The sequence below is a fragment of the Uloborus diversus genome, chromosome 3 (genome assembly GCF_026930045.1).
Source record: "Uloborus diversus isolate 005 chromosome 3, Udiv.v.3.1, whole genome shotgun sequence".
NCBI classification, from domain to species: Eukaryota; Metazoa; Arthropoda; class Arachnida; order Araneae; family Uloboridae; genus Uloborus; species Uloborus diversus.
Genome location: NC_072733.1, coordinates 38624941 through 38636261, shown reverse-complemented (window position 1 = coordinate 38636261; position 11321 = coordinate 38624941).

Sequence of the window (11321 nt, the reverse complement as noted above, 5' to 3'; positions counted from 1 at the left end):
ACCAAAATATATAAATAATATGGTTATTCATACTGGTTTTGCATCTTTTTTTAAGTATGACCACTTTACCCCATGCTATGACCACTTTCCCCCACCCCATGGGGTAAAGTGGTCATAAATACATAGGGAAAAGAAAGTGGTATAAAAGTGCTTAAATAAATATTTTTCTTTCTAAAATTCAATGTATTGTGTTCTTCATTAACGTAATGTAAAATAACAACAAAAAAAGTTTAAATGTTTAAGGAATTTCTTTTATTTGTTATCCACTTAAGTTAGAAAACCTTGATTTTATGACCACTTTACCCCACCAGACCCTACTGTTTAAATTGCCCACAATTCGTAGCAATTGTGATCGTCCATGATATGCTACGGCACCCCAGACCATAACTCCGGGTGTTCGTCCGCTGTGGCGTTCGATAATGCATTCCGGAATGTGCCGTTCACCGGCATAGCGCCTGACACGAATTCGGCAATCCTGGTGCCCCAAATTGAAGCAGGATTCGTCAGAAAAGATGACCTGCTGCCAATCAGCACGCCAGCTCCTATGCACATTGACTCACTGTAGCCGCAGGTGGCGATCGTTTTGCGTGAGAGGAATCCTGTATAAAGGAATCCTTGAGCGCAGCCCACGCTGCAGCAGACGTCTCCGAATTGATGAAGCGCACAATGTAATAGGACTCGACCGATGCATCGGCCTGGCCGATGCATCGGCGCCGATGGTTCAACAATTTAGCCATCGGCATCGGCATCGGCGGCCGATGTTAACTTGGAGAAAACATCGGCCCATCGGCCTTAAAAAACATCGAAAAGCCGATGGAATAGGCCGACGTTTTCGAAAAAAAAAGGACCTTTGCTGTTTTACTTTTTAATACTAAGAAAAGGGAGTTATTGTTCTCATATAAAATTGTTTACTTAAATTTCAGTATGAATTTCTATTTTAATCACCCCTGAAAGAGTTTTCAATACTGCATTCAGGTACCAAACAAGTTAATTTTTGCGTTGTTTCTTGCAGCAGGATGTACGTATGTATCTCTTATAATTCGTAACTCAAAAATGGTAATCTGTAGACGGATAAATTTTCGCATGTGGGGTGTGCGTATGTATATTGCCAAATTTGAGACCATGGAAACAAATTTGAGATGGCGAAACCGGTTTTTGTGTCATTTTATTAGATTCCCGTTGAACCGACTGTAATTTTATATTTTTCGATACTTGTAATATGAATCACAGTAATGCAGTCTTTTCTGTATCGCTTCGGCGGAGTTACAAGTTTGAGGCCCGTCGAAATACATTTTGGGGCCCTATTTCTATCACAGAAGTTGTAAAACATTTATCATAAGCATTTTTGTAACTCCTACGGTGCCCTTAAGGTTATGGGACCTCTCGCGCAATTGCAGCATTTGCTATATTTTAAACCTGCCACTGCACGTCAAAACAAACTCGAGTGAGGGTTTTGAAAGGGTTTTTCTGCTCAATGTTTATGATTATTTTGAACTCTATTTTTACGACTATTTTTTGAATTTCCGAGAACACTTGCGTGCCCCTCCTCCCACTCCCTCAATTTCTGAAATCAAACTCTAGTTGTACTTCTGAGTTGTTTAAAACTAACACCATTCATAAAATTAGAGATTTTTTTTTCAAACTTTATCTATTGTTTAGAAAGAATTCAGAGCATTAATGAAAGAAATTGATTAAAGATGTTTTGAATGGTGACATAATTCGGAAATCAAGGAGATTTTTGAATTTTTTCTTCGGAAGTGCTGAAATAGATTCAGAAACTTTTCCGAGGCGTTGGTGGTAGCGGTTCTGTACTAAAAAATGAGGCCGAGGTTAAGACCGCAAAGTGTGAGTCACTCCAAAATCAGAGGGTGACCTCCCCTAACCCTCCCTCGTTGTTTCAAGCATTTCTTAAATATCTAGCGATTATTTATTTTGGTTAAGAAATGTCATTTTGCGTATTTCTCATACTTGTTTCATCTATATTTCGTAATGCGCCATCTTTTTTGCATCATTAATAGCGATTGATTTTTTTTCTGTTGTAAGTAACTATTTTTATGTACAGTCGAGTCCCAACTTACGCGAGGGATGCGTTCCAGGACTCCTCGCGTAAGTCGAAATTTCGCGTTGTGGAGAAATATATATATCCATACAAATTTTTCAAAGCATACCAATTTCTTTTAGACACTTATAAACACCCCTTAAACTGCTCTAAAGCATTCCTCAACCATATACTGCATTTTTTTGCATACAGAACTGAACATTTACTGTATTTAAAAAATAAAAAATTGTTTTATTCAACATGAAATACTTTAAGATGTACAAAATGAATGACCAATAGGAGGGAAAGACACACGGAGGTTAAAACAACACGGTACGCGCAGTATGTAGTAATACTAAAACGATGCAGTATAACAGTACTGTGCAGTAAGATACAGTAACACTATTTAAGAATTAAAAAATGAAGATGGTAATGATTTATGCTCCATGATCAAATCGTTATTCCTATCTAGTACCTTTTTAAATACGGTTGCTTCGCCTTTTCTTTCATAACGTTTCAATTTGTGGCAACATCTCCTCTTCCTGACCTCTTTATTAATACACATTACAAGAGCAGCTTCCATTTTCATAATATTTACTTTGCTAGACTGCTCTGCAAGCTTCAATATTGAAACCAAGTTCTGAACTTTTACGAATATCTTTTTGTTTTCACTTTTAATTGTACGCATGGAAGATTCACTCATACTTATTGTCGTGCTACCGTCGACATTTTGTAGTTAGTCATCGAGAATCTTAGCTTTTTTTTTTTTAATCAGAAACTTTCTTTTTTTCCCATAATCACAAACTTTAGATAAAAGTGCCACCAAGGTACCATTGTATTTCATCAACTTTAATATTGAGAATGAAAAAAAATAATAAATGAAAGTTGCGGAGTGGTTATTTGATGCACTAACATAACGATGACTAAACTAGTTTGGTGTGTGAAGTTTGCCTATCAGTGATGCTTAAAGAGATGTAATAACATTCAAATGAAATCAATATTTAGTAGTCAATAACGAAGCTGATACTTCCTTCTAAAAAAATCATGTTGTGGGCGAAAAATTCGCGTTAGCTCTAAAATTAGTTATTCGTGAAAAATTCGCGTTACAGCCATTTCGCGTAAGTCGAATCGCGCTGTAGCGGGAGTCGACTGTATTTATATAAAATCAATGAATCAGTTATTTTCATTTTTTATACGAAAGTTTCAAGAATTTTCTATTATGCAATTTTTTAAATTTCAGAAAATTGTTGTTAAATTGAAAAAAATAATTTGAACTTGTTTGTAAAGCTTCATAAGAGATAAAACAATCAAATTGATCAATATTATGTGTGCAAACATCAGATGAAGTAGTATATGTATTCAGTTATTAACTTGGTGTAAATATTGAGTTTGTTTATTAAAGCTGCGTTTTAAGAACCTCGCTCTTTTCATGGCTATTTATTTCTTTTTTTCAGCAAAAGTTATGTCACTGTTATAGCTTTTATGAGAAATGCAAACTTTTCTATTCATACATTTTAAATAAGTATAAAAATATTTCCTATTTTGATTTAATGTTGTAATTATCTGTTACCTTTTTTGTTTAATTTGATGACTAAAAAATGTCTACGTGCAATGTTTCCACTTTAATTGCGTAATTTGTTGACGTTTCATTGTTTTATTCTTTTTTTTTTTTTTTTTTTTTGAATGATTAAACAACATAATTTAATGTTTTTTAACCATGTTTAGTGTATCTAAATCCATACATTATTACAATATTACTGAAACCTTAGTTATATGTTCAAATTAAGAAAAAAATCAATTGGTTATTAAACAGTCTCTTCGATTTTCTTCGTTTTTTCCTTCTTCCTCTTTTTTTTGGGGGGGGGGGAGGGGGCTGTTGTTCTTTCTCTTTCATCATACAGCAGTCAAAAAAGGAGAAACATAACTACACCCTATACAGATTGTACGTAATACGATCCAAAAGTTCACGGACAAGCTTTACCCAGAATGGACCTTACCCAGAATAGTTCACATTACCTAAGCACATCCACCTTCAAAAGATCACCTTGAGGGACTATGTACTTTTGAAAGTGTTCATATAACTTTTGGAAACACTACTGGAAGCCATTTTTCGCTATCTTCTATGATGCAGCTTTATCTTCTCCTGACGGAAGAAAGCGGCGTCCATGCAAATGTTTTTTTACTGGGAACAGGAAAAAGTCACACGGAGCTAAATCAGACGAAACGTTATGTAATTTGTTTGTCATATCAGAGTATTGACCAATCGAACCGTGCGTCCTCAACATGAAAGTCGCCTTCTTCCTCACGATGAAGTTAAAGCTTCAGCGTAAGAGGTGTTTACAGGAGGTTGCGAAAAATGTCTTCCAGGAGAGCTTCTAAAAGCTATACGAACGTTGGCAGTGTGCATAATCGTTCAAGGTGACTATTTGTAAATAGATGTGCTTCGGTATTGTGAACTATTCAGGGTAAGGTTTTATACAACTTGTCCTCGAACTTTTAGATCATACTACGTACGTATGAGTTTTCAACTTACTATTTCATAACGTTTTGGAGTGACGCAAGTTTACGCGTATGAAGACATCACAAGAGAATTTACGATAATGGGGTTGTTTTCTTCAGTCAAAAGTAGTACTTTTTGTCACTAAAATTGATAGAATGAGCAAAAAAAAAAAAAAAAACATTGACCCAGAAAATACTTTCATTTTCCCAACAGTTATTTTTTAATTAATTTTTTTAAATGTTGGATTTTTCAAACAAGGCGTGGTCTTGATGACATCACAAATGATGCTCTTTGGCGCATTTTTCTACCACGTTTCCAAGTTATGATAATCAAGAAGCGAATTAAAATTGCGCTCTACGCTTGCTGTCAACCATATCGTTGCCAATACACGTGAGTAAAGATGCTAATTAAATATTTTGTGCTGTGAATGGCAACACTGAATGGCATTTCATCATTTTTGATGTCATCGGACAGAAACGTAAACAATGAAAGCGCACCGATTTAAGTAATTTAAAAAAAAATAATAAACTCAAACAAATTATTTAAAAAATGATCAGATCCTTTGTTTTTAAGCACGCTCTTTCAGAAAAAAATACTTTTAAAATTTTGGAAACGACCCCAATTACTGAGGAGGCGTTCAAATGGATATTTCGGTCATCTATATGTTCTTAGGTACATACGCATGTACAGATGTGCCGAAAAAACTTGTTTAGTATAAATTAGATGATCGTAAAATAGAAATTTAGGTCGAAATCTGATTTTTTTTTTTTTTTTTTTTGTGATTGCAATTCCTTTTTCGTAGAAAGGAAGTAAAGTGAAATGAGTCAATGATCCTTTAAACCCCTGACAATCTTATCAATTTATTTCTGTTTGATTTTATTTATTTATTTATTTTTTTTTGCCATCGGCCAACGGCATCGGCCATCGGCCATTTGGAGGAAAACAATCGGCCATCGGCCATCGGCCATCTTTGAACAATCGGCCAACAATCGGCATCGGCCCATCGGCCAAAAAATGCCATCGGTCGAGCCCTACAATGTAACACCTGTAGCTGTTGACCACTGTGCTGCCAATTGTCTAGTCTAGAAGAAACTGTGCGGTTCGACAGCGCAATACGCACCAGGTATGTGTCATCGCGAGCTGACGTCACATTTCGGGGTCCACTCCCGGATTTCCGAGATGTCCGACCCTCGTCCGTCCACTGCTTCCAAACACGCATGATTGTGCTGCAGTTACGCTGCACACGAGCGGCTACTGCACGATAAGACAATCCGGCTTCACGAATGCCAACAATTCTGCCCTGTTCAAACTTCAAAATTTGCTCAAATTTCGCTCTTTCGTCGAAGAGGCATAGTAAAGATTCAGTTAACGTTTACTCTAGCATGTAATCACCGATAATCATACACGCCTCGCTACAGCCGTCTATTTATATTCGGCTCGATCCGCGGTTCAGAGGGCGCTGCTCAGCATACGCATGCGCTACCGGTCTGCAATTCTAATCATTTGCATATCATGCCCTACTTCACATTTCCTGCAATTTTCAGCTCACTCGCGTACGTTTCGTGCAATTTTCACAAACAAGAGTGTATTTTTGAAAACTAGACTAAAAAAATTCGGAAACGTTTGAGTATATGGCAACTGCGGTTCATGAAATTTTCAGAAATGTTTCCGGGTATTTCGGAATTCTCTTTCTGTTATTTCCAGAAACGTTTCTGAGTCTTTCGGAATCCTCTTCTTTATTTTCCAGAAACGTTTCTGAGTATTTCGGAATCCTCTTTCTGTACTTTTCAAAATTTTCTGAATATGTGCAGCTGCAGTTAATGAAATTTTCAAAAATGTTTCCGAGTATTACGGAATCCTTTTCGTATTTTAAAAAACGTCTTCTTCGAACAGTTCGGAATCATTTTTCTGTGATTTTTCCCCCCCTGAATGCATCGCTTTTTTTTTTTTTTTTAATTTTATCTAGGATGTGTTGTGTACTATGACAATTTTAATTGGTTCTTTCTCATCTAACAGCAACAAAGCTGTGAAACATGTGATCATGAAATCATTCGGTTTTATTTATTTATTTATTTTATTTTTTGCACTTGTAACATCCTGTAGGGCAGACCGGGGCACGTTTACGCTGATTTTTTTTCAATGAATTTTCTAATTTTTATGTTTTAACCTAGGAAATTTTAAACATTGTGTGTTTTATGAAGCAGTTAATGGAAGTCAAAATTTGCATATTCAGTTGTTGCTCAGCTTGTGTTTTTAACCGTAAAAAAAATGTTTTTTCACTCGATGCGTAAACTTGCCCCGAACACGTGGCAAGTTTACGCATCGAGTGGGGCCCGTTTACGAATATTACAAATGATGCCAAGTAGCTAGTGAAATAGATATTTAACCAAATTTAAATGTTTTATTTTCTCTTAAAACACATTAAACTTAAGAAAATCGCAAATAATTAATTAAAGATTATTTTATAAGCTAAACTAAATTCATTGGGCTTAATGCTAATTAAAAACAGAAACTATTTAGTCATTTTCTTCATCACTGTTAAATTTTACTAACAAAAATAAAGTGTTTCTTTTCGCATACTTGTCATGGAATAGCGTTTTGACATCTAAGACATTGAACCCTGTCTTGTCCTTTTTTGCATTGGGTGTGTGCTTTCAAACAATACATGCAAGCAAAAGTTTCTACTTCGTAAACAGAATCGTCCACTTATTTCCTTTTTACAGAGTGTACTAACTTTTTCCCTGTCGCAGGTTCTAGTTTCCTACTTTTTTCTTTGATGTCTTCTATTTCTGCTTCAATAGAAACTTGTAAATTTTAAAGAAATTTCTGCTTTTTGTTTTGTTCTGCACATTATAGTTTTTTCTTTGCTGCTTCTAACTGCTCTTGTCTGAGGACTTCTTTAATCGGAGTATCAGTTAAGATTGTGAGCATCCTCTTCTTTTTTCCTTTCCTGGTAACTAAGCTTTGGTCGTACTTTTTCAAATAGTCTCAGTTGGAGTAGTCCATATGAGACGATGTGGAAGGCCTATTGTGAGAAATACTTGGATTATCGATAAGTTTTTTCATTATTTTAACATCTTACGTGGTTCTGTTAGTGTTTTGAACGTAATGTCTTACCATCTTTAAAATAAAGAAAGTGTATTAGTGAAAAATTTAAAGTTGAACATGCATGAATACAACACTGAACACTCTATGATTGCAAGCTATAAGTGTTTTATTATTATAATTATAATTATTTTTAACGTTCAACAAAATTTAATCACTTTTCTGTTCATACAAATACAATTCTCAAAAAAGGATAAAATTCTGCTAATTTTTATATGTGTATTTGTTCTTATCTAAGCATTATTTCTTCACAATAAGCTTCAAAAAGCTCAACAAAAAATTTACTCAACTTGGTAGGAAACAGATTTTTCTATCTGCATGCTAAACCGAAGCTCGACTGATGCTCAAAATTTTGTGAGAATATTTGCTAGGTGCATCAATCTGGTATGACTGTTCGCTATCCAGTTATAACTCGTTTTGGCAAAAGGGCACTGAGTAAACATGCTCCATACGAAACGCGCCCCAGTCTACCCTATAATTTCTAAATATTATCTTGCCAAGGATAAAGCCAAGTAGCGTGACTGGACAACAAACCAATACCAAAACGTTTTTGTCAAAATTAAGTATAGTTAAACAAATAATTATGAAAGAAATAATAAAGTGTTGCTGTAATTGATAGTTGGAATAAATTGTTCATAGGACAAATGCATTCAAAATTACACTCGAAATAAACTTTCACAAAAGGGAAAATGAGTGATCGAGGAAATGGAAAAAAATAAAAACATGGTGCAAAAAAGTGCACGGAAATGCGATTCATCTAACCATCTAGTAATGACTATATCATTTTGAAATCTTTCCGCTATTTTTGTTTAATGATATTCTATTAGTTCCTACTTTTAAAGCCAAATTTCTACATCAATCTATTGATTTTGGTTCTGTATCATGGAAACTGAAATGTACATTAAAAATACGAATTATTTTGAAATAAAAAAAAAAATTTTAAAACTGCCTTCAAAAAAACAGCCAAGGAACAAAAAGCAAAAAATAATTGGTCACACTAACATACAATTTCCTACCCAAACCTATAAATCAAATTTATTTTACAAAACCAGCAGAAAAATCAACTAAACTAAACACACAATGATAAAATAAACACTGATTTTAATTACTATACGACAAATTATTTTAATACCTAACTCATTATACACGCTCTCTTAGTTTTTAATCAACTTTTGAAGTCAGTGCCTCCTACAAACTACTACCTATCGTAACTGACTAGGTTTAGCTTTAAAGATTAGTTTCGTGTTTGTGTTTAGCTCAGGATTCGGTGGGTTGTCAGTTAGGTTAGGTATAGTAGTTTATAGGAGGCACCGACTTCAAAAAGTGATTAAAAATTAAGAAATCGTATATAATTAGTTAGGTATAATTAGTGTTAAAATAATTTGTCGTATAATAATTAAAGTCAGTTTGGGTCTTTAGTATAGTTGATATTTGTACTGGAATTGTAAAATAAAGTTTATTCATAGGTTTTGCTAGGAAATCGTTATGTAAGTGTGACTAATTATTTTTTGTTTTTTAGTTCCTGGGTGCTTTTTTTGGAGGTGTTTCTTTCTTTTTTTAATTTAAAAATAATTTTTTCTTTTTGATGGTGTAACTATAAAATAGGCACGTAGGATAGGGTGTATGGTACATGACGGGGAGGCCTTTCTTACGGATATCTTACATGAAAAATCGTCGATCACAGAGTCTAAAAACCGCTAAAACGTGCGCAATAAAGGAAGAAATAGAGCATAGCGTCTCGGAGTCTTCCGAAGACTGTGAAGAAAAGCTTTTTTAATGTGCAATTATGTCTTCATCGTCAGTTCATCTTTAAAAAAATTATGTATTTCGAAATCATTTGTACGAGTCACTAAAAAAACCAACCCAAATCGCTTTAAATGTGCCCATACAATTTGAAGAGTTTCCTCGATTTCTTCAGGATCCTGTTATCATATCTTGACCTGATGAATAATATACCACCGGGGAAGTATACTCTTTCAAACAAAAAAAAAAAAAAAAAAGAAAATTCTAAATCGGTCCAGGCGTCTTCCAGTTATCGGGGGACATACATAAAAAGATTTCCCCAAATTAGAAACCTCCTCCTTTTTTGAAGTTGGTCAACAAAAAAAAAATATTAACCTACATTTTACATAGTATGAATGTCAGTCATTTAGAGTAACTTTGATCCAAATCGGTTAACTTTGCACCACTTTAACTTTTTAGCACTATAGAACTCTAATTACTCGAATTCCGACCATCCGAATCGCTGGTTATCCGAATTGCTTTTAGAATTTTAGAAAGAAAATAATAAGACGGAAACCTACTGCAATTCGAAAAACAATGGTTCTGTCTATTGTCCTTCCCACCGCGAAGCTGGTGCAGTCCCATCGCCTACACCAGGAGGCACCAGTCGTGGGTCCATAGTGCAGTTCTATTGATAGTGGCTAACTTCCGTCCCTAGGTGACAAGCTCTTTAATTTATTAATTGAAAACTAGTTTTCTTAAGATAATTATCTTCCGTTTTCAACCCTACATGCAGTAGGTAAAAAATCAAAATAGACCTCTTCATGGAAAAAAAATCCAACTATCCTCGGGTTCCAATTGGTTCGGATAGTTGGAGTTCTACTGTATATTTAACTTTTTACAATGCTAGAAAGCCCATTGCTCAGTGCTGTACTCTCCTACCAAGGTTATGAAGTATCTTTTTTACTATTTATTTTACAACAAAAAAAAAGGCAAAATTGAACAAAGGCAACATTCAATAATTGAAATTGGTGCAAGCAAAGTAATTTTGAAGTAATTGAAAGTACTCTTTCTGCATTGATGAAAGCGTGTTGCACAGTTTTATAAACAATAGAAATCTTGCTATATTATGAAGTTCAAAAGGAAATAGCAACTTAATTACGTTGAAGAATGTAGAAAAAAAAACAGACCTTAATGCTTTTAAAATATTTATGTGTTGAAATATTCAGGCAGAGGTTTATCATTTGCATAGGAGCTCACTGGAGCTGAAATTGTGAACTTCTTTGATTTTTTTTTGACGCACGCTATGAACCTTCTCTCAGCGAATTTAGTCAAACAGATTACTTGGACTGACATGCTTAGCCTACAATGTCATTTAGTTACAGTACCATAGTATATGCACTGTTCTAATGTAACAGCTCTTGTATGTAGCATGAAAAGTGTTACCCTTCTATTTGATTAATTAAAAGCTTCTTTTCTTTAAATATTTTCTCCCTCTCATTTTTAACATCCATACATTAATTGATTAAAATTGAGCCCCATTGTCAGAAAACCACAATTATCCGAATTTTTGATCATCGGAATGAGAAATCCTACTGTATTTCGTAAAAAATATGAAAAATCTTAATTAATTAGCAATTTTTGTTTAAATTTAACAACTTTTGATAGGACCGAGTAAAAAATAAATATTTTTTTAGAAAATTCCTTTTTCAAGTAAATGCATTTTATAGAGTCAATAATTATACAAAAAGCAAACAGCGGCTTAGCATTAATCTTCTACGACTTTGCGTCTTTTCAAGTCGCATCTATTATGCCGTTTCTAAGGTTACGTCAGAGGAGAGCCGATCAAAAGTTCCCACATCTACAAAATCATGCCAAGGAAGAAATTCATTTTCAAAATCAGAAGAAGCTTTAAGTGAAGAAAGAAGCATTCCTTATGAGGTATTTTCTTCGTAA